This window comes from Rattus norvegicus, chromosome 1, assembly GCF_036323735.1.
Source record: "Rattus norvegicus strain BN/NHsdMcwi chromosome 1, GRCr8, whole genome shotgun sequence".
NCBI classification, from domain to species: domain Eukaryota; kingdom Metazoa; phylum Chordata; class Mammalia; order Rodentia; family Muridae; genus Rattus; species Rattus norvegicus.
This window is the reverse complement of record NC_086019.1, coordinates 106,191,213-106,215,093: the sequence shown is the minus strand read 5'-3', so window position 1 is coordinate 106,215,093 and position 23,881 is coordinate 106,191,213. Positions and strand designations below refer to the sequence as shown.

At 48.7% G+C, this 23,881-nt stretch overlaps 1 protein-coding gene across 10 annotated transcripts in view; it reads left to right on the top strand.

The window, feature by feature from the left end:
* Window positions 1-23,881, top strand: part of Sergef (secretion regulating guanine nucleotide exchange factor) — a 202,866-nt gene that overhangs the window by 73,722 nt on the left and 105,263 nt on the right. The window lies entirely within an intron of this gene.

The window sequence follows — 23,881 nt, the reverse complement described above, 5'->3', positions numbered from 1 at the left end:
GTATTATTTCATAAGGAGTAATTTCTAGAAATAAAGTATCATAGGAAATCATTTTTTTTTCTAGACAGGGTCTCGAGTATCCTAGACTGGTCTTGAACTCTGTGCGTAGCTGAGAATGACCTTAGCCTCCTAATCTTTCTCATTGTTCAAATTGCAGCCGTGTGCCATCACACTGGCTAAGCATGCAGACTTTCTAGAGACCCTTGATAATATATTTAGTACAGCAAGAACTAATAAAATTGATGTTCTGGATTCTGGTTCTGATTCTGTCATTGCTGGTACAGCCGCAGGTGTGTGAGCCTGCTAAGCCCTCACTTGGAAAGCCCCAGTGCCCTTCAATTAGGCCACGGTTTTAAAGGCCCTTTCATGCTCTACTGGCCTCATCTCGAATCCCTACCTCTGCAAGTTCCTTTTCGAGGTGCCTGCTGGTTTCCTTGGCCAGAGCTAGGATAGAGAGTAGACTGCACAGAGCAAGAAGCTTGACCGACCTTGCATTGACTGAGGGCCCAGTCTTCCTTATTAGGACAGGAGAAGAATGCCAGTCCATCATCTGCTCTCAGATGGGGACAAGGCACGTGAGAACATTGCAAACACTAGGAGCTCCATGGTGCCACAAATCCTTCTTGTTTACGTCCTGGAGTCAAATAACATGTGGACATGACTATTCATAGCCGATGGGCACATGAATCCCCAGAGGACATCCAGCCTTAGCTCCTTATTCTACAGGTTCAAAGAGAGGCTCAGGGAGCCTAATGCCGTCCAGTGTTTCCCGGCAGGGGAATCTCCATACTCTGATCTCTGCATCACATCACTGTTCAAGGGTTTCTCTGGTTCCGCCTCAGTCTTACCCGGTGGTTTAATGTCCTGTTGCATTGTGTTCATTTACTCTTTGTGGCATTATCAGAATCCTAGGGAATTACAGACGCTCAGCTACATTGTTTCATCCTGTGAATTAGTGAGCTGGATCATGGGGACTGTAGCAGATACACATGTCCTTTGGGCCTGTAAGTACCTCATGGCAGTGGGCTTCCACTCCTGGAATCCTCCAACCCCCCAGACCTTGATGTCTGCACCCTTCTGGTTTACTGCTCACAGCCTGGCCTGTTCATTATTTATGTTCCTCTAACTTGTGAGCACTGTGAAGGATGTATTTCTTGAAGATTTGTTTATTTTTAACTTTCTTTTGTGTGGGCGGGTGTTTTGCCTGTAGGTCTCCATGTGCCCCACATGTGTGCCTGGTGCCCCCAGAGTGCAGAAGAGGGTGTTGGCTTGCCTAGAGCCTGAGTTACAGATGGTTATGGGTGGCCATGTGAGTGCCGGGATCTGAACCTGGGTCTTCTGCAAGGGCAGTCAGTGGTCCTAACCACTGAGCCATCCCTCCAGTTCCCCAGACTTCTCAAACATCTTCCTAAACAGTGCCTGGCACAGAAGAATGTTTGATGGATCGTTACTGAATGGATTTGATTTCGTGTGGAGGCATAGGCAAGTCTTCCTTCTCTTATTGTCTCCTCTTAGCATTCACAAATTCATGGTCCGAAATTCTTTCTGGATCCAGCATTTCATAATTCTGTTCCTTCTTAGTTTTTAAGTATCTGGCAGAGTTAGAGTTCTATTTGTATAGAACTTCAAAATCTAAACTGTAACTGCAGGGCTGGAGAGTTGGCTCAAGGGTTAAGAGAGGACCCGGGATAGATTCCCAGCATTCGCATGTCAGCTCACGACCATCTGTAACTCCAGGTCCAGAGGGTTCAGTGCCCTCTTCTGGCTTCTTTGGGTACCAGGCATGCATACAACATATAGACAAAACACCTGCACACATTAAAAATAAAAATTAATCATTATATTTTAAAAGGACTAGACGTAGAGAAGTAGGGAGTAAAAATGAATTCCGGCCACTCGTTCCCAAGTTCATAGAGCAGTGGAGCTCAAAGCGCCTAATTTCACAAATATTTTCGTAGAGTACGGGAGGCTGGAGCCATAACCCAGTGTTGGAGTTTGTGCTTAGCACATACAAAGCCTAGGGCTTAATTCCCAGTGTAGTAGATGGGTAGACAGACAGACAGACAGATTGATAAAAAATTTGGTGCATTGTTATTGAGTAGAATTCTGCTGTGTAGTTTGTTAGAAGCCAGGGTCTCTCTGTGTATTGTTGGCTTGCCTAGAATTTGCTATGTAGACCAGGATGGTCCTGAACTCACAGTGATCCACCTGCCGTCCTCTCCTGAGTGCTGGGATTCAAGGCATTTGTCACTATTGCTGGCTGTCACATAGGAATTTGAAGGAAATACTGACATTGGAAAAGATACGGGGTGGCATTGGGTGCAGGCTTAGGTGAGTTTTTATTTGTTTAGGTGCTTTTTGTTTACTATTATACCAAAGAAGAATCAGGCTATTTTTTTTTTCTCATGCAACTTCATTAGTGATTCATTTGATCAGGGTTACCCAGTGTACTCAAACTGTTCTCATATTCACAGTTTTAGTCATTCTGTATACATTGGGGGGGTGTCTGGAAGGGGGCTGTGCTGTGGCACATGTTTAGAGGTTAGAAGGCCGTTCTGGACAGTTGGTTCTCTCCCACCGCCGCCTTATGGGACAGTACCTTGAACTCAGACGGTCAGGTGTGGTGGTTTACCCTCTGACCCATGTGGCTAGCCCCACCCAGTGTACTTTTGTCTAGTTTTTCTTCCACGAGTACAGGTGTCATGTGACCTGAACAATCTGCACTGGAATTGCCAGGGAGAAAGGCCCCTTTCCAAGGTGTGTTCAGCCTCGACACGGCTCTGTCCTGCTGAAGTGTGCCCTGTTGAGGTGGCCAGGGAGCCGACTGCCATGTGAAGCGGTGGGCTGTCAGATATGGGGGTTCAGTAGGTCAGTGAGTTAAGATACAGGGTAAATGACACTGCGGCTTCTTTCCTTGTTATTGTGCAGTCACACTGAACCTGGGGTTAGCAGCTGGGAGGCAGGCTGAGCTAATATTTACCCGACTCTGCGATCAGAACTGTTTGAGGGATGGTTTGGCTTGTTTGCATTCGAATATCCAATAATAATCAAGAGAGCTGGAAAGCTCTTGCTTTGTCAAATGCATATTTACCGTGTACTACATTATCTCTTATTAATACAGCAGCTAAGGAAACATCCGAATGAAACTGTCCTTCGTGCGTTTGGTTTACCGGCCTCCCTGGATGACAGGAGCAGGACCCAGATGATAACTTTCCTTTAAGGCTCTCAACACTTAGTGAAACATCGTGGTGCTTTTTATCCTTCAGTCTGCCCCAAAAACTGCTTGCATTTTGTCAATCCATTGAGCCGATGACGATGCTCTTAGAAGTTTGAGCCTAAATGGTCCCCTTCCCAATGGAAGTGCTTGACGTCACTGTTATAGCGAGAGCCGAGACATGTTGTCAATGGCTATAACCCATCAGCTGCTTGGTCCTGTCTGGACCTAGGAGAACTGTCATAGCATTTGGAATTGCTCAACTTTCTAGGATGGGGTAAATTTAGAATCCAACAGGCCCTGGCCCGCCCAGCTCAAAAGCTGGGATTCTGAAAACAGTGTCATTTTTTTTTTTGAAAGCACAGTTGCCCTTGGCATTCCCAGGGGTTTGGTTTCAGGACCCTCTGGGAAGGTTGGGCTTTGCAGAGGCTCAAGTCTCTTTTGTCAGATGCAGCCTCAAGTCCCATATGTAGCATGCAGTGTTTGTGTGTGCTGTATGCATGGCACCCTGTTAAATCAGCTCTGCATTACTTCTTCATTGAAATTTAAAATGTGTGTTCTGAGCATGCATGTCTGTGCATCTCTTGTGTGCAGTGCCCAAGTAGGCCAGGAGGGGACATAGGTGCTCCTAGGACTAGAGTTGTGAGGTGCTGAGAATTGAACCGGGGTCCTCTGGTAGAGCAGCCAGTGCTCTTAACGACTGAGTCATTTTTCCAGCCCTGCATTAGACTGAAGATGGGTCTGATTGACCATGTGTGTGCTTTCTTTAACGTCAGTCCAAATCTACAGCAAACTTGCTTCTCCAGGGCAGACCCTGCATTACTGTGTTTCTTAGTGTTTAACATTGTCTAATGCGCTTCACTCCTCTAGGACATCAGGCCTCGACATTGACTTTTGCTCCAGAAATATAGGCATTTCAGAATCAAGTAGTCGCATTGAAAGTTTAATAGTTAAAACTGGGTGCCTTGTTTCCTGTTGCTGTGATAAAGCAACCTGGCAAGAGGAACTTGTGGGGGATGTTCATTCCCGCTCATGGTTCAAGGGTGCGCTCCCTCTTGTCCATCATGGTTGGCAGTGTAGGCTGTGGGAGGAGTCAGAGTGGGAGGAGTTTGAAGCAGGCTGGTCACATGGTATTCAGATGGGGTGGGGCGGCAGAGAAGAGGTATGCAGACTAGAGCTCAGCCCACTTTCTCCATGATCTACAGTCCAGCATCCCCACCCAGGGGATGGTCCCAAGGCTCCCGTCTCCCATGAGCACTTCTTGTTCCATAGCTATTCCTATATTTAAAAGCCTAATGACCCTTTATGTCATGGCCACTGATTGGATTAATATCCATAGAACAACCCGTTGTTCCATATGCCCTCAGCAAGCTTACTTGACAGTGCCCACATTGCCCGCTGCTCCGCACGTCCATTCCCACTCAGCCTTACAGACACCAGAGAGGCTCTTACAGTAGCTCTGGGTAGAAACCAAGTGGTGTGGGGTTCTTTTTACTCACCACTGGCAGGGGTCAAGAAATGGCTGGATAATTCTTCACCAGACCTTTTCTCCTTAGACAGATCTTTAACTTCTTATTTGGGGCTCAGAAAATTACGACTTGAGCAATGTCCCCATGTGTCCACATACATTTATTTCATCTTTCTTAAAGGTCTCCTTACATTTTTTTTTTGATTTAGTGACTGCAGTGGTTAATCTCCATTGTTAATTGGAATGGCTCTCTTCATCCATCCATCTCTTCCTTCCTCTCCTCTCCTCTCCTCTCCTCTCCTCTTCTCTCCTGTCCTCTCCTCTCTCTCTCTCTCTCTCTCTCTCTCTCTCTCTCTCTCTCTCTCTGTGTGTGTGTGTGTGTATGTGTGTGTGCATTTAATAAGAGGTTTGATGGAGGAGAGAAAGCCCACCCCGAGTGTAAGTGATGCAGCCCTGTGGCCTGGGGTCCTAGCCTGGATAAGAAGGTGGGAGAGGAGGCAATGAGCTGAGCGGGAGCCTTTATCTCTGTGCTTCCTGACTTAGGGACTTGATGCAAACTGTTGGTGCATGCCCACCATGCCTCCAGCCTGATGGATCACATCCCTTCAAACTGCGAGCCCAAATCCCTTAAATTATTGTTGTCAGGTATTTGGTCTCAGCAGTGAGATAATTAGCTAATATAGGAGCCTCCTGGGCTTTCATTGGTCCTCCACTTCTGTTTTCCACCTTGTCTTCTGTTTACACAAGTGCCCTCTCCAAGACAGAGGTGGGAGACTGAAAGGAACAGTAGCCCTAACTGTGTGTCGGTCTTAGAGGTGGATGCTGGGAAGACCTCTGCGGTGAAGTTCTCCGCCTCAGCACGGAAGAGGCTCTTGTTGAGAAAGGAAGGTCCACAGCCCCTGCTGCATCAGAGCTAGCATTTCTGTTTGCCCTCCCTGTAAACTTGCCTTTCCAGAATACCAGAATTTAGGATCCTTTTTTTTTTTTTTTTTTTTTTTGGAGCTGGGAACCGAACCCAGGGCCTTGCGCTTGCTAGGCAAGCGCTCTACCACTGAGCCAAATCCCCAACCTTAGGATCCTTTTGAGGATCACATTTTCTGTGTTGGCGAGCCGTGGTGGGTGTGTCTCAGTCAGTAGATTGCTTGCCTGTCAGGGATGCAGCCGTGGCTTTCATCTGCAGCCCTGCGTAACTCTGTATCATAGCCTGCAGTCCTAACAATTGAGGTGCAGAAGCAAGAGGACCTGAAGTTCATTTTGGTCCCTGAGTTGGAGGCCAGCTTGAGATACATGGCATCCCGTTTCAAAGTAAAATTCGTTTGTTTTATCTGACATTAATTTCTCTTGATATGTACTTATTTTTTTTTTTTTTTTGGTTCTTTTTTTTCGGAGCTGGGGACCGAACCCAGGGCCTTGCGCTTCCTAGGTAAGCGCTCTACCACTGAGTGTACTTATTTTTTATTTTTCATGCATTAATTTATTAATTAATTTACATCCGGTTGTGCCCCCCCTTCCACTCCTTACTGTCCCACTCTCACAAATCTCTCCCCCCAGTACCCAGACCCCTCTTGGGCACCATACCACCCTGGGACTTCAAATTACAATAGGACTAAGCACCTCCTCTCCCACTAGGGGAAGGCGGTCCAATGGCAGGCAACAGAGTCAGAGACAGCTCCAGCTCCAGCTCCAATTGTTAGGGGGTCCACATGAAGACCAAGCTGCACATCCGCTACAAATGTGTAGGGTCTAGGTCCAGCCCCTGCATGCTCTTTGGTTTCCTCGGTAAGTCTTACTTGGCGGTATTGTTGGTTAGTCTTTACAGCACCCAGGCTAGTTTTGCTCTGGGATTCGAGCAAACTTGACAACCTGGGTATGTGGGTGACGGTGCTACCAAACCTCAGATACTGACCAAGTGGGCACTGTGTGGAACCTGGGGCACTGAAAAGACCAAGGAAATACTAGAAATACACTCTTCCTCAGACTTCCGTCTGCAGTGTGAAAACAGCACCACAGACACCACTGCGGTGGGACGGACTGACTGACCTGTACCTGCAGTACAGCTTCAGCTCTGTAAGGTCCTTAGTTACCATGCTCTTTAGTTCTCTCAGTTTGCTGGTGGCGAGATGACACCTAGAGAAGACACACGCTCTTCTGAACTGCACACCCAGTAGGTGGCCTGGCTTTGCGTTGAACCCTGTCCTCTGGGCCTTGGCTTAGCGCATAGTGGAGCCTTACCTTGGCTGGTCCTACTCTGACAATGTAGACTGTTAGCCCCCTCAAGAGTTACTTATGGACGGCAGAGTTCAGGGCAAGCTTTGTATGAGTCGTCTGTCTTCTCCCAATGCCATTTTTTTGGCATGAGGAACTGGCTTTGTCTCCGCCATCTTCTCCCCATGGTGGCAGTGTTTGTTTTCCTTCTTTAGGGTAGGGCTGGGACAATGGTTCTCTTTAATCAAATTAAGGGCCAAGAGACTTTTATCTGCAGTCCCCAGGAGCCGTGTTGTTTCTCACGTCTGAATTCTGCCTCTATGAGTCCTGTAGGGTCCAGTCCTGCCTTGGTGCTATGGGTTCTTTCTCGATGGTGAGAGAGTTTGGGGTTAGGCGGGGTCAGGAGGGTATCATCTGTTGAAGGTCTCCCCTGGGCCAGCCACCTCTGTGCTGTGCTGACGGGGCCTGCATGGGGACAGAGCTAACGAGTGGTGACATTGGGTTCTGATGAGAGTTAGCCGAACTCCAATCCTGCACATCTTTCAGTGTATTCAGGGCTTAAGAGTTTTTACCCCTGTAAGCTTCAGGGTTTTTTTTAAAAATTCATTTCCGGAGCATTGATCAATGTTCTGTATTTTAGCCAATACTAGTCACAGGAGAGGCAGCCCCCACCTACATGGTTCTCCCTATCCGATGGAGAAGAAGAACGATGAGTCTGTTAAGCGTCAGAGGAATGATAGGGGGCTGTCGAGATGGCTCAGCGGGCAGAGGCACTTGCTCTCAAGCCCAAAGAGCCACACTCAAGCCCGAGGATTCACATAGTGGAAGGAACAAACTGACTCTCAAAAGTTGTCCTCTGACCTGCCCATGTATACCACGGCATTCCTACACCCCGCCCCCCAAATCAATACATAAAATGCAGCAAAATATTGAGGGGAGGGAAAGATATGAGGGCATATTTAGAGAGAATATGAATAGTGATGGTGATATGCACCAGACCAGCCTAAGTTCATCCAGGATGGGTGTCGGTCAGGGGAGACCTCATGGAGGGACAGCATTTAAACCAGACCGGAGACAACAGAGGATGAAAAACCCACACAGACTGAGGGCAGGAGCACTGTGGGAGAGTGCCAGCGTTCTGCTCCCTGCCTGTCACGGTGCCTGGTACTTAATGGTTTTCCCATGGATGTTGGCTGAATGAATATGTGAATGGGATGCTGGGGAAAGCATAGCTTCTTACATAATAACGGAAGTTGCCTTTCAATGCATCATGGTTCCAAAGGGCATTTCCCCCAGCTCCTCCCTGCAGTCTGTTGTTTTGGGTTTCCTTCTTATATTTTGAATGTACACACACACACACACACACACACACACACACACACACACACACGCACACTCACACACGCACGCGCTCCATATCTCCTTTATGCCACAGGATATCTTCAGATCTTTCAGAGATCAGAAATGGAGCTGTCCTATCGTCTCCTGAGTGGCCGCCCAGAGCACCAGGTTCAAAATAGCTGCAGTGATTTGATTCCCCCCCCTCTGGGGATCTGACAATTGAAAACAAATGTAGAAAGAGCCCCAAAGGAGGATGTTTGCCCCTTAGGGGTACGTGAAATGACAGCGCTGGTTATCGGTGCTCTTTGACAATGCAGTTACGTAAGCGGGTAGGAAATGCAGGCTATTCCACCGGAGTCAACCTGCCTTACTTAAGTGATTTTACACTCACCAAAGTAGGTGGCCCAGAGAGGTTCTGGAACTTTCCGTTTGCAGAAGTCCTAGTTAGTGGCATAGAATTCTACAGATCAGAATTCAGCAAACGTTAATCCTCACGATGAGGCAACAAAAACATAAATACCACTCGGTTTCTCCGAAGTATTCTGACCTGAAAATTCTACTAAGAGCAGCACACATCATTTCAGGATCTGACCAGGCAACAGGGCCAGTTTATTAGGTTTTTTTGGTCCAGGAAATGGTCCAAGCTGTGAGTCCCCATTTTCCCACATTTCAATCTTCCAATCCCCCAGGGTCTTCTCCTTCCTCTCGGATCCAGCCCAGGACAGTTGGAAGGGCTGTGGTTGGAAGGGCAGTCTTGACAGCCATCAGCAGAATTGAGTAAATGACTTGTCAGCTCTTCTTTGCTGCTTGGGTTTTCCCATTGCTTGCTCTGTAAGAATTCCTGAAGGAACTGCCATGTGCACATCATAGTTGGAGTCAGGCTTTGCGACCGTGTCCTCACAAAGCGTGTAGTGCAGATGGGACAGACAAAAGTACAAGATGTATACCTGCTGATGGGGTGCCTGATGAACCCAGTGTCTCACACACACATCCTAGAGCCAGTGAATCTCAGTAACCCACCGGGGTCAGTTTTTAGTAGGGACCCCCAAGGACCAGTGTCCTGCTCCCCGCTGGTGCTGCTCACAGTGGCTTTCCCACAGCCTGCAGGGCAATAGAAGTCACAGTCAAGGAGCAAAGTGGTGATCAGTTCTGTCTCTTCACTTCTTAGAGTCTACGTGGAGCTGGAAAAGCTTGACGATCTATTCGGGGAGGCTGACTAGAGCTGTGGCTAATGGCTTGCAGAGTGTCTCACAGGTCTCTACTCATGGTTGGTAGGGAAATGAGGTCCTACGTAGTCATGTGACCCTGAAGTTGTGAGCTGGTGGGGAGGTTTTAGTATGTAGGTTTCCAGAGCCTGACTTTCAGCTTGTTAGCTTTTTTGTTTGTTTGTTTGTTTTTGTTTTTAAATAGTGTGACATCAAGAGAACTTTGAGAAGGGACCCTTTCTTAAATGCTGGAAACACATGTCACAGAAAGCGAGCCCTAATCTCCCTTCTTCACATTGCTAGGAAATGAGACAGTTAAACTCTGCCCTCATACCAGGGGCCATGTGACCCATGTGAGCAATTCTAAGCATACAGTAGAGCGCAGGTCAGGCGTCACGCTAACGGAGCAAGTGACCACCTCTCATCTGTAGAGACAGGGAGAGTCATGCATAGAACACCCTAGTGAGAGCCAGGGATAGACCTCTGGTCTGCCTCTCTGCACCCTACTGGCAGAGTGAGACAGCTAAAGGCTCACCAAGTGGGAATCAAGGTCTGCTCTGTAAAGCCGTGGTATGGCTTCTTCCTTGTTTGTCCTTCTTTTCCTCAGGACTAATTCAGCTCTAGCCCTTATCATTTTTGCTGGCCACCCAGCCCTACCCTCCCTGTGGTACCCTGCCAGAGGATCCTGGTGAGAGAGGTCTTGTCCATTCCATCCCAGTTGAGATCGAGCTCCTGGTGGGGAGGGCTGCCTTGTGACTGGGGTGACGGTAGGTAGGAGGGCTGTGGTTTCTGAGGTGACCTCTTTGCTGATTTTAGAGCTCTGCTCAGTGCCAGCGGGCAGAGTTCCAGGAGAGAAGGCTCTCTAGAGCCACTAATGCTTGCTTCATGGTTAGACTTCCGTGCGTAATTAGTATTTTTAAGTCATTTTAGCAAAAGATTTCAAACTTAGAAACTCTTAAGTTATTGAAGATTTTTCTTTTCTGGAAGGCAGCTGCATCTCAAAGGATCTTGCAGCATTTCCGCCAGGCTCTCGATCCTCGTTCTTAGTTACCGGTCACTCAGTGAATGCCCGTGGCGTGAATTCTTCCTTCAGCTCCTTGTAGGAGATGCCGCGATTGCCCAGGGGTGGCCTAGATCTTTCTAGAAGCCCCGTTACATATGAGGAATGAGCTACCATAGCCTATTTTTGTTGTGGATGGATGGGTTTATTAAAGAACAAAGAAAGAGAATGAATAGCAAGCGATGAGGGGCAGAAGACGGAACTGCAGAATTCTAGGTGTCTTTCCACAATCATATGGGAAGCCCCTCTAAGGCAGCCAGTTGGGGTTTCTAGTTGAGCGAATCCTGAGCAGAGCAAAGTGTCTCTAGGACATGGCTTCCACGTAAGAGAACAAGTAGAGACGACACCAACAAATTGGATGTTCGTGACACCTGGCAGAAACTGACAGGGGAAGTTGAGGTAGTCAGCTGGAGTTCTCTCCTTCTCTCCCCCTCACTCTCTCCCCCTCTCCCTCCTCCTCTCCCTCTCCCCTTCTCCCTCTTTCCCTCTCTCCCCCTCTCCTTCTCTCCCCCTCCCCCTCTCCTCCTCTCCCCCTCCCCCCTTTCCCCATCTTCCCCTCTCTCTCTCTCTCTCTCTCTCTCTCCCCTCCCCCTCCCCCTTCCTCCCTCTCCATGACTGAGGGTCTGGGTTGAACTTCCCATGACTGAACTTGGCACCGTTGCCTTCTTCCTCACTAGAGAAATAGCAGTAAAGTCTGCTAGAAATGATTCACCTCTCAGCTGTTCTCAGGCCTTGTGTCACAGTTGGGGGCTGGAGGGTGGGGTCAGGCCTTCTCCAGACAAGGACCTTGGAAGATACTTGGGAGCAAGCCTATGCTGGGGTCTGGAATGAGGGTTGGAGGTGGGGGCGTGGGGCACTGCTTTGAGATCCAGCTCTATGGTGCGCTTGACCCCTCATGACAACTTACAATACAATCTACCTTACAGTGTAGGATAGTGACATTCAAATGTTCAAATCCACGTGAAGAATCACATTGGATCTTATTAAGTCTGGGTTCTGGTTCTGCAGGTCTGATTGGTCTACACTGGATCTCTGTCATGCTTCCAGCAGAGCTGGTGCTATGGCCTGAGAGCCGAGCTTGTGTGGAGGAGCAGTTGTCGCTGAACATCAGGCATAGGAGGGATCCTACAGATGGTTCCAGTCTGTGTCTGTGGTTCTAGAAGGGGACAGCAATCCAGAACAAGACACCAGCTTAGCTGAGGTCACGCACTCAATTAGCAGGAGAGAGCGAGGTTGAGTCCCAGGTTATCAGTTTCCCGTTGTGGTATATGTGGTATATGTATACTTTTCTTTTGCTGACCTCTTTTGTTTGAGACAGGGTCTTGGTTTGTAGTCCAGGCCTTGAACCTGTGACCTTTCCTCTTCAGCCTGCAAGGTGCTACAGATAGGCAGTCCCCACTGCCCAGCTTCTCCACTGATCTGGAAAGGGGAGGAAAACGTAGAAATAACACGAGCTGCACTATCAGGTTCAGGGTAGCTCTATTTGAACGAGCCTGGGGCCCTTCCTGCTTGGCGATGTGAGGCCTCTCTGTGTGGATCTCCCAGAGCCCTCATGCTAGGCTTGATGCTCAGCAGTGCAGGTGACTGAGGACTTGCATTTCCTCCTCACTGGACAAGGGGAAGTGGGTGGTGCCAAAAGGTCCCAGACAGCTAAGTATCCAGATCAAACTCTTTAATTCCAGGAGCTAATGGGGGCCAGGCTATGGAGCCAGCCCTAGACTTCAGAATGCAGTTAGTGTGCTGACTCTCAGAGCAAGTACCAAGTGGCAAGGGGCGGGGGGAGCATCTTGAGAATGGGGCAGGTGAGTTTGACCTAGAATGTGGCCAGGGAACATCAGGCAGTAAATAGTTCATTTATCAGGGATGGGGAGTGGCTGGAGGGAGGGGATTAGGAGCAGACAATCTGATAGGCAGACTTCATTCCCTACGTATTTCTTGTGGGCTTACTGTTCTGTAGATGCTGATCTGTGCTGGGGGACAGAGAGGAAGCTGTGGAGTGAGCGTGTTCTCAGGAGGCTCCGGGACACATTCTGCACTGAGGTGGTCTGTAGAAAGAGTCGCAAAACAGAAGTCTGGTTTTGGTGGACCAAGTTATTATGTGGAGGTTCAGAGAGGAAGCAACTCAAGGTCATACTTCCCCAACCTCTGACCCAAGGCTGGGTCTGAATCATTCAGGGAGACAGATGCACCTTTGATGAAAACCAAGGAACAGGGATAACCTAGGGAGGGAAGCCTGCTGAGACTTGAGAACTCTCCGGGGGAGATGAGCCTTCAGGGAAGGCTGGGGGCTTTACCCACACAAGCAGACACTAGGTTGCAGGGAGACAGACAGGGAGACCTAGGAGTTTGTCCCTTGCTTACCTGCTTACCCTTTTGCCTTTGACCCTGCTTGTGAAATGACTTTGTTCTGGAAGTTTCTGGAAGCTACTGGAGCAGTAGAAGTGGCAAATACCCTTTCTGTCCCTACCATCGCCTGTACCAGTGTGTCCTGGGACCTCCTAGGGCTGGATGTCATTAAGTGTCTCCTGATGCAGGCAGGTGACTAATACCCTAGCTGGGGAGGAAAGAAAGAGCCTGAGTGCCCTCGCACCCATAGACCAGCCAGAACCGGAATCTTGAGGCCAAACGGGGAAAATTATAGCACTGGGGATGCCATTAATAGTTAAGGGGGAGCAATGTCTGGCACTTAGTAGGCTTGCAGTAGGTGGTGGCTGAGTAGGTGTTAGCGAAGTCCTTTACAGAGCACGGAACACTTGCAGACTCACTGCGATCCCGGCCACTGGGAGTCAGGAAGCACTCTGGGCCCCTAGCATGGCGCAGCAGCTGAGAAGGAGCAGGCGACTGGGAGTGTGGGGCTCCAACACAGACAACTCCTGAACATGCGGACAGTAGCTGCCTAAGGCCTTGCTGTTGCCTGCCACAGCCGGGGTCTTGGTACTTAGTAAACAGACACTGGTTTTGTTTTTCCTTTTCCTTTTTCTTTTAAACGCAAAACTTTCTTAAAAAGGGAAATGTGCCTCTCTGTGTGTGCATTTTTGCCAGGCTGAGCCCATGGGCCTCTTTATTTTTAACAAGGAAGAAGCACGGGGTCTGAGCAGCTGGGCTGCTGCTGCCCACTCGTTAGCTCGCTCTAGTCAGATGGGAACCGGGGAAGGAAGCAGCCGTGGCTACCGTTGTGTGTGGCACAGTCTTGAGCCTGCACCATTCACCCTCCTCCTTTCCCCCTCTCTTGCCCTGCACAGGGCCATTACACTGAGGCTTCTCCAGTGGACAATGTTGTTCTTTTCTGCCGGGAGTGTGTATCTGACAGCTGGTGGGCACCTTAGAGATACTCTTTGTCTTGGTGCCCAGCCTTGTAGGACAAAGAGGCCATTGCTCTACCTTTGAGACGAGATTAAATGCAAAGCTTTCTTTCTTTTTTTTTTTTTCTTTGTGGGAGTGCCCAGAGGACCTTGGGTTTCTGTAAATGGCTTGAAGAAGAAGTACACCTGAAAGGTTTTGTCCCTGGAACTCGTGCTCTGAGTTTGCGCAGAAGTAGAAAACTGCTGGCCCCAATCCCAGCCAGGCCGGCTGGAGGTGGCTCTGTCCACTCATCGGTGGTGACTGTGACCTCTGGATTTGCTCACTTTGGTCCAATCTTCCTGCTGAAATTTTCCATTTTCACTTTGCTCTGTGGCTGCTCCAGTGGAAGAGGAACACGCATGGAGAGGGCCTTTGCTGGGTTGGAGGCACAGCCCCCAGGGCCAGCTGCGGTTCCTCTGGGACGCTTCCTGCTCCTGGGACTGCCTTCCTTCATCCTCCCTGTTTCTTTCCCTGTAACTGAAAGCAAGCTCCTTTGTTGCCTACCACTTTGCCTCAGTTTATCTGTACAACCCCATAGATGCCTTTGCCATTGGTAGAACCCCACAGAGGTCCTCAGCATCACGGGGAGAGATTCAGGGTCTCAGGTAAATCAGTCAGGCTACATTTGCCTCCTGATCTCTCCTGGAGTAGAACAGATCCTCTTGTAAGTGGAGATAGAATTCCCAAACATGACGTGTTCTGGTGCTGGCCTCTGCCCTGTCCTGATGCTGCCTCTGCCTGTCCTGGTGCTGGCCTCTGCCCTGTCCTGATGCTGCCTCTGCCTGTCCTGGTGCTGGCCTCTGCCCTGTCCTGATGCTGCCTTCTGCTCTGTCCTGGTGCTGGCCTCTGCCCTGTCCTGATGCTGCCTTCAGCCCTGTCCTGATGCTGCCTTCAGCCCTGTTCTGATACTGGCTTGTGCCTTGTTCTGATGCTGACCTCTGCCCTGTCCTGGTGCTGGTCTCTTTCCTGCCACAGTGCTCTCTCTCTCTCAGGCCTGGTTTAGTTCTTAAGACTCTGTTTCTTCCTCCCTGATGTTTTTCATTTACGCCCAGGAGACACCTGGTGCTTGCTCTCCACTATGTTCGACTGTAATTGAGATGCATCCCTGCTAAATTATTTATCACACAATTCTGCAATCATTTCCTTGAATGTTTATCACTTTCTCTTACCCCGAATTCATTACGTCGGCTCCATTCACTAGCTAACTGTTGTTGAGTGGCTTGATGTCCCTCCGTCTTGCCCTGGACCAGACGAAGGCTTCCCATGTGCTCGTTCATTTTCTCCTCCTCAAGGGTCAGGTTCTCACCATCTATACTTTACACTCTGGGAGACGCAGAGCTTAGAGACTGAAGGGACTTGGCAGAGCTTTGAACTGGGATGCGTGCGCACCGTGCGAGATACCTAGGGCCAGTGTGGTGGGCAGAGATTCCCTCAAGGCTTGCTGTTTAACTGGGGAGTGAAGTGCACATCCTAGGATGCCAAGTTGATGGTGAGTGCTCCTTGAACCTTTCACAAGGAGATGTAAGCAAACATTCATTCACCTCAGACAGGGCACCAATAACAGAAAGAACTCAACTCAAGTGTGGGATGGCGGACCAGAGAGTTTAATTGACGTTTCTTTCTTAATTATAGACTACTTACCAAGTGCTGTACCACTGACTGAAGGGAAAAAAAAAATCTCTCTTGGCAACCATTAACTGCCCGTGTATCCTCAGGGAGAAAGGGAGGCCTTGGGAGCCGTGGGGCTCGACTTATGCGGGTCTCCTACCGACAGTCACAACTGAGAGGGCTATGCCATGCCGTGCTATGAAGCTGTGTGGCACAATGAGATTGTTTTAGGCACCGTGGGAGCAGGAGAGGCTGGGACTTCGTGCACACGCGTCACCCAGCACTGTGTTAAATTGGAAATGTCAGCCATTTTTTTTTTGTGCACTCTCTAAAGACTCCCTGGCCCGTGTACAGCACCCCTTTTCCTGGGAGTCTGAAGTCTGCACCACCTCCTCCCTTCTCTGCAGACCCACCCTTAGTGTGAGCGGCGCGCGTGAGGGTATGAAGGTTTCTAGAGTACTAGACGTCTCTGGGGACTGCCTTGTTCAGCTCCTTTGTCATTGTCTTGGCTTCCTGGAGCGTTTCCATCCCAGGGAATATTTTTCTTGGCCTCAGGACAAAACTTCTAAGAACATGTCTCAGGACCAGGCCCTCTGGCACTGTGTCCCTCTCACCCCACTACTGCTAGCCAGCCTCTGGCATGCTGGTTCCTGCCTGTTAGTGGAGCAGAGGGCAATGAGGCATGGCCCCCACTTTCTAGGGATGGATTAAACTAGGCCAGGGACAGAATCCAGGCTAAGCCTAGAGGTGATCCCCGGGCCCATACAGAGTTAGAGCAGTGAGTATACGGAAATCAGTAGGCAAGAGAAGGTGGCTCAGCACAAGGAAACAGCAAATGCTGCTGTGTGTCTCACATCTGAACACTTACAGTCCATCCATGACTTCTGCCTTCTTAGGAACCTGGAGCCTGCACTGCCTCCACCCTAGTTCACAGTTCCATTGTCGGCGAAGGTCAGTCAGACAGGAAGGCAAACAGTATAATGGGGAGGGTAGGATGTCTGAGGTAGAAGCTGGGAGAGATGTGAAAGAGCCTGTGGACCCATTATCCTTTGCTTGCCATTAGGAGAAATGCCACAGTCAAAGTGTCAAGCCAGGAAAATGCCCCACAGAATAGAAGTTTTATTCTGTACTCAGAAAAAGGTGAAAAGAGATAAGGAGCTGGCTCTGTTTGTAAGGTGCCTGCCAGGCAACACGAGGACCTGAGCTCTAAGGAAAGCCTAGCATGGCAGTGCACACCCATACTTCGGCATTGGAGGGCTGGAGACAGGTGGATCCCTGGCGCTTACCCAGCAGCCCTAGGGGACTGGTGAGCTACAGACTTCGTAGGAGACTGTCTCAGAGAATAAGATGGAGGGCTAAGGAGGTGGTTCAGTGCTTAAAGTGCTTGCCTTGCAGGTGTGGAAATGTAAGTTGGACCTCTAGAACCCACATTAAAAACCAGGCCACGACCACAGGCATCTGTTACCTCATCTCAGGGAGGCAGGAAGAGGTGGATCGATAGCTTGCTGGTCAGCCAGCCAAATCTGAAATCGTCCCAGGTTCAGTAAGAGACCCTGTCCAAAAACACAAGGTTGGAAGAATTGAATACACCCAACATCAACTTCTGGCCTCTGCATGCATGTACATATGTGCACATGCACCTGCATGCACACACATGTACATGCACACATGCATATACACATGTGCACACACATCTGCATGCATGCACACACATGTATGTACACATGTGCACATATACCTGCATGCACACACATGTACATGCACACATGCATATACACATGTGCACATACATCTGCATGCACACACAGGCACACAGGCAGGCGCGCACACACACACACACACACACAAACACACACACACACACACACAGTAACCCTGGAAAACTTCTAATTTTCTGGGGTACAAAAGGAAGGGATAAAGGGAATGGGGAACGAAGTATAACGTGTATCTCTTAAGCACACGATGCCCAGTGTGCAGTGGTTTATTATTTAATTCCCAGAGCCCTGTGGATCTACATTTATTGATGGGGAAACTGAGGCTATAGAGCAAGAATCCGGACTGGGCTTGATTCCAGACCTTGTCTTGATTGTGCTGCTTGCTCCTGAGGTCTTCAGGCAGAGAACTAGGGACACTCCTGAATGTCCCCAAGGAAGCCAGATGCCCTCCAAGGAGCAAAAGTCAGTGCAGGCTTTGCCATCTGTGCGTGCGATGCCCAGGATACATCAGTGCCCTGCAGACTCAGGCTCGTGTGCCTTCCCATCCTTATGCTGAGCATGGCTGTCTCTCCCTAGAGGATCTGCAGAGGCCCTGGTCATAATCTGATCCTGACACTCCCACAAGACCCCTCTGCCTTCCTCTAGTTGGTGCTGACAAGGAAGAATAAGACCAGGTTTCCAGGGCCCGGTCTGAGCATGTGATCTGTCTTCCTGTCATAGCTCATTTGGGCTCCTTTAAAAATTGAAGGCCAGTGTTAAACGGTTCACAGTTTGTCCTTCGTGGACAGGAACAGTTCCGCGTGTAAGCGATACTCCTGCCTCCCAAGGACATGGTTTCCTGAAGTGCAGATGACTCAGCATGTCCCGTACCTCGGATTTCACCGAGCTCTCTGTTCAAGCCAGCTTCCCCATCTCGACATCGAGACCGAGTGCTTGGGGCTTGGTGCCTATGGCTGGGGTCACTTGGCCGGGGCTTTAGGTGAAAGAGGATGGGCCACCTCCTATTCTACTAAGAAGTCTGCATTTTGTCTTCAGCACAAAGGGAGGGGCCATGGCTGTTTTGAGTGCCTTCCTAGGCTGGTTCTAATTGCTTTCTGGGAGTCACGTGCTCTTTCTATTTTCCCAACCTTTGCACGAGCTGGTATCTGTCTCTTTCTCATCTGTCCTCACCCTGCTGACCTCTGCTTGCCCTGCCCAGTGCAGTTCAGGTCTTACTCCCTGCAGCCCCATGCCCCCTGTCTCTATGGCACTCATATTCTCTCTAGGGGTGAGGGAATTGTGCATAAGCAAATGAACAACGTGAAGGGCTCTGTTACCAGGAAAATAACCCCGATAATAAATATTCTGTCCTGGGCACTAGCTTTTGTGCCATGCTTAGGCTGTGTCACCTTCATGGTGGCCTTGGCTTGCAGGTGTCGGGGGTCACGTGTAGACGTGCTGCTTGCAGCCTTTCATGCCTGCCTTCTGTTTTCATGCTGACTCATCACAAATGACCAGCTTTATAATTTAATAATGAGTAGGCCCGAACCTTAAAATAATGCTTTCTTTTAAAAAAATTTTTTTTTTTTGCAGATTCACAGCTTAGCATCGAGTACAATAATGTATCAGATGTCTGTCAAAATGTAGAACCAACTCTTTTGCTGGAAATAATTACATTTTTTGCCAAACCCGTTTATTCTGAGAAGCTCCAGTATATTAATGCGAGGCACTATAAATGCACGCCTTGTGATGTGTGGATTCGGAGAGGGAGGGTTGGGACGGCAATTAAACCAAGTCAGAGCCACAGGATGGGTGGTAAAAAGGGAAATGGAACATGTCCCTTTGTTAGCTACATTTCCCCGAAGATAAGTTTGTAATTTGACAATCTAGGCAGCTGGAGAAATTAGCAGCCGCTTCACTGGAGAAGCTGGCCTGATTCTCCAAACTTGCACTTGGAAAATGGAGCCGTTTGCTCTCTTCGTGATCTCTGTTAGAGGGCTTGTTTTTCAGGCCACAGGCAGATCAAGACCTAAAGATATGGCCTCAACTCCCAGCCAGGGCAAGTGCACTGTCTTTGAGGATGGTGGCTGTTGGCTGTACCGGACATCATAGCCTCAACCCTTGGGCTGTCTCAAGTGAAACAATACCCAATTGCCCAATACCATGGCCTCGGACAGATCTGCTTGCACTCAGCCTCCCACCACTGGTAAAAACCACCACTCAAGGAAAGCACATTTTCTTTCTGTGCATCAGTATCAGTGTCTTCATCTGTGAAATGGACATGAATCTTAAATAGTCTTAAACTGAGCACAAAAGAGGATACTGGTTTAGGCAACTGAAAACTGGACAGAAATCTTTGTTAGCTTACATTTTAATGAGAGACAACCACTATTAAACCTAGATCTGATAGATAAGATTTTCTACTATGTTAGGGACAAGAAAGATGGGCTAAGTTGCGTTTGTAGAGTTCTTGTTAGACCTACAAGTTCTAGGTCAACTCCCCAGGACCACATTCAACTGGGCATGGTGGTGCATGCCATTAATTCTAGCTAGAGGGTCAGGAGTTCAGGGTCATCCTCTGCTACACATTGAGTTCGAGGACAGCCTCTGCTCTGTGAGACCCCGTCTTAAAAAACAACAACAACAAAATAAAACTTTAAAATTAAAAATTAAAAAAAAGAGAGCAGGGTAAGGGATCTGGGTAGTTCTGAGGGCATCTGGGAAGTACAAGTCGTAGCTTTAATGGTGCTCACTGAGCTGCTGACAGCAAGGAGCTGCAAGGGACCTACTTGGGAAGAGTCCCCAGTGCAGAGCAGCCTGACACCTGAGAACAGGCAGAAACCAGCAAGACTCCAGCAGCCACAGGTCAGAGTAGTGGAGGGGCTAGGAGAAGTGTGGTTCAGACACGACGGCACCATGATCTCAAGTTCACAAGGATGCAGTGAACTGACATCTGCGGAAACACCGTGTTCTCTGACCTCTCATTTTCTGATGTCATGCTCCTGGACACAGGCCTCCAGGCTTCTGTGAGACTTTGATGTTCCTTTCTCCTGGTCCCGCAGTCAGTCACTCCTTTGTCATCTCCCCTCACCCCCTTTTTTCTCGTCCCTATTGTCTTTAACCTACTTGGTGGCTTCTCGCCTGCCCAGTCACACCAGTGTCCTAAGCATTACACCTGCCTCTCCTCACCATCCTTCCTTCACCCCTTCCTTTCCTGCCATGATGCAATGTGAGGCGTTTCTCCCTTGCTCTTCCCCCCTCTGCTGCTAGGCTATAGACTCATTTATCTCTTCCTTTGTTCACACATTCAGCCATCTTTCCAGCATCTACTAATACTCAAAGTCATATGAATTCTCTCCAAGGGAGGAAACAGACTTGGGAATAATTTTAGTACCGATTCAGAAATGTTTGTGTTTGTCCCAGCTCATTTCTAAGAGGATTTGGGGTTCAGTGGTTTGTTATGTGCTCTGGTGAGGGATTCAGAGCGGCCGTCTGTGGATGTCACCCCAGCCGGGACAGACCTGCCTCTGTTTTCCAGGTTCAGCTGAGGGGCTCACTGGCAGCCCTGGACTGCGACCACTATCATGTCTGCAGCAGCGCTCCCATCCCTCGCTCACTTGCCTTCTGCCTGCCAGGTTCAGCTTAACACGGCCCCTCTGAGAGAAGCTGTCCCTGAGCTCCAGGCCCTAAATAATTTCTCCCTTCTCTGCATTTCCTTCACATCTGTCTTTTTTACACTGCATGGATTTCAGAGAAGAGAGGGAGGGAGGGAGGGAAGGAGAGAGGGAGGGAAGAGAGATAGAGAGAGAGAGAGAGAGAGAGAGAGAGAGAGAGAGAGATATTTCTTGTTGATCTCTTATAAATTGCTTGAGGCACAGATCAGACCCATCTTTACCACTGCAGTACCGCTCTGCAAGGCACCTTTTTTCTAGAGTAATCTGGAGTAATATTTCTGGAATAATCACTCTGTAATCTTTGAGTGATGAAGTGAATGGGGGCTGAGTATGTCTATAATACCAGCACTCCAGAGGCTGAGGCAGGAGGATTGTGTATTAGCAGCCAGCCTTGCCTGAGATAGATAGATGATAGATAGATAGATAGATAGATAGATAGATAGATAGATAGATAGATAGATAGATAGATAGACAGACAGACAGACAGGCAGGCAGGCAGATCCTCAAACCTTTTCCCTAACACCTGGGAAATCATGGACTTCTGGTCACACCTCCACTGTTTTATTCACTCATGTCTGACATCGTCAGATCTGACCTCAGGCTAAGATTCTACATTCTTTTATTTTTTGGTTCTTTTTTTTCGGAGCTGGGGACCGAACCCAGGGCCTTGCGCTTCCTAGGCAAGCGCTCTACCACTGAGCTAAATCCCCAACCCCAAGATTCTACATTCTTAATTTCCCAGCTGATACTTAACCCGCTGCTTCAGGACCACATGTTATCTGGCCAGGCTCTGGGATATATTAATAATAACTAAATAATGACAAGAGTCAACACTTACAGTGCAGTCATTATGCACCAGGCTCTGTGCCAAGAGGAGCTTTCGAGTTCCATTTCATTGTTTTTTTTTAATTCTTTTATTTTATGCACCTAGTGTCGGGGGGTGGGGTGGGGGCGGAGGAGTGTGCATGGAGGTCAGAGGATAGCTTGGTGAAGTCGGTTCTCTCCTGCCACCTTTATCAGACTGCCCGGTTTGTGTGGCGAATACTTTTGCTCCCTGTGTCTCCTTGCCAGCTCCCGTTTAGTTATGTTTTAAATTTATTTTCAATTGACAAGTAATAATTGTTAACACTGGGGCTGAGGAGATACCTGATGATCCCTGCACCTATGTAAAAATGTGATCGTGGTAGCCCATCTGTAATCTTAGCACAGGGAAGCCCACCGGGCCAGCTAGTGAGCTCCAGGTTCAGGGAAGAACCTGTCTGAAAACAAATAACTTGGAGAGCTATGGAGGAAGACCACTCTTGTCCTCTGCCAGAGTGTGCATGACTGTCCACACATATACAGTTGTAAAATAATTGTTCACATTTATGAGTCGGCATGATGATACTTTGGTGTGTGTTTACAATGTAGAATGATTGGGTGAGAGCGCAAACCCTTCACCTGGTGTGCCTTTCAAGGAATGTGACCTCTCTGTCACGTAGCAATTTTGAATCACGGGCTGCATTATTCTTTATTTGTGGTCACCATTCAGTGGGAGATGGGGGAAACCTGTTCCCCTGACTGAACAACTGTAGCTTCTCACTGGTTGTCGTGCTCCTCCGTGGTTATCCTGTGAAGTGGGTCCTGTGCTTTCCCCACACTGCCCGGCTCCTATGACTCCCCCATTACTCTTGCTTCATGTGCAAATTTCTGGGCCTGCTCTTTGATTCCCAATTTGCTAGAGCTGGGTCCCCAGCTGATTCCAAGGCTCAGCAAAGCTAGGAGCCTCTGCCGCGGTTGATAAGCGTCTCCACTTTGCTTTCATTTTTGCTCAGTACAAAGAGCCAAGTTGGAAGAAGTCACATATCAATATAGCATAATGGAGTTGACGCTGAGAGTCGTACCCAGCCAAATTCCTCCTTAATGACTCAGAAAGTGTTTCAGGATCTCCAGATGTCTTGCAGTCTTCAGTTTTGTCCTCCATTCCTGACTTGTGGAGGTATAGAAATACCAGGCGAAGGGTCTTGGTATTCCACCGGCCCAGGGGGCCTACACTGACTGGATTCCATCTGGAGGATTTCATTGGGAAGGTAATCTAGGGAGTTGGTTTCGAACACAACCAATTGGATTGTGATTTTAAGAGAAATGAAATGCTGTACTTGCCTGTTAGGACACAGTTTGCTTGTCCATACCATGCCTGGCCTGGCCAAACACTCATTTGGAGCATAGAACATCAGTGTCTTTCCAACGTATGTTCTGTTTTTGCTGGCTAAGGCTTGTAGCTTGTCCCTGGTTTCACAGCCATAGGCTTCTTAGCCTGAGGTGGCTGTTGCCTATTTCTTTGTCCCCATGCCTCAGGGTGAAGTAGGGAAAAGGATCAGAGTTGTGTCATAGTGGCAAACTCACCAACCCCTTGGCTGCCGTGGGAGGTCCTTTCTGTTGGCCTCGTTTGGTATGGGTGGCACAGAGGGATGGTCTGTACAAGAAGGTGAAGGGTTGATGTTCAGGTCCACGTTGGAGCCATTGAGGAAGATTATTCTGAAACCAAAGAAAATTGAGGTCTTCCTTAGCTTACCCGATCCCAATTGAGTTACTTCATGGGCCCAATGACTTAACAGACCTCAAAATAATATTGAGATACTACGGCAATGGTGTTTCAGTTTGATAAACCTGGTGCTATTTACTTTTAACTGTCAACTTGGCAAAGCCTAGAATCACACAGCTAAAGAGAATCTCCATGTGCTATCTAGTTCAGGTTGGCCCGTGGGCATATCTGTGGGGAATTATCCTGATTACTAATGGGTACAGGACGACCCAGCCTACTGTGGGTGGTACTATTCCCTAGGTCTGGGACTGAATTGTATGAGTGCAATAAGCTACCTAGCTAGAAGGCAAGCAAACACGCGGCAGGCAGCATGCATGCCTTCATTCCTCACTGCTCCTGAGTGTGGATGTTGTATGACCAGCTATCTGGCTCAAGCTCCTGCCCTCTGGCTTCACTGCAATGATGAACTGTGAGCTAAAATAAGCCCTTCTTCCCTATAAGTCATTTTTTTGGTCAAGTTTTATTTGTTTTTATCAGGGCAGCAAA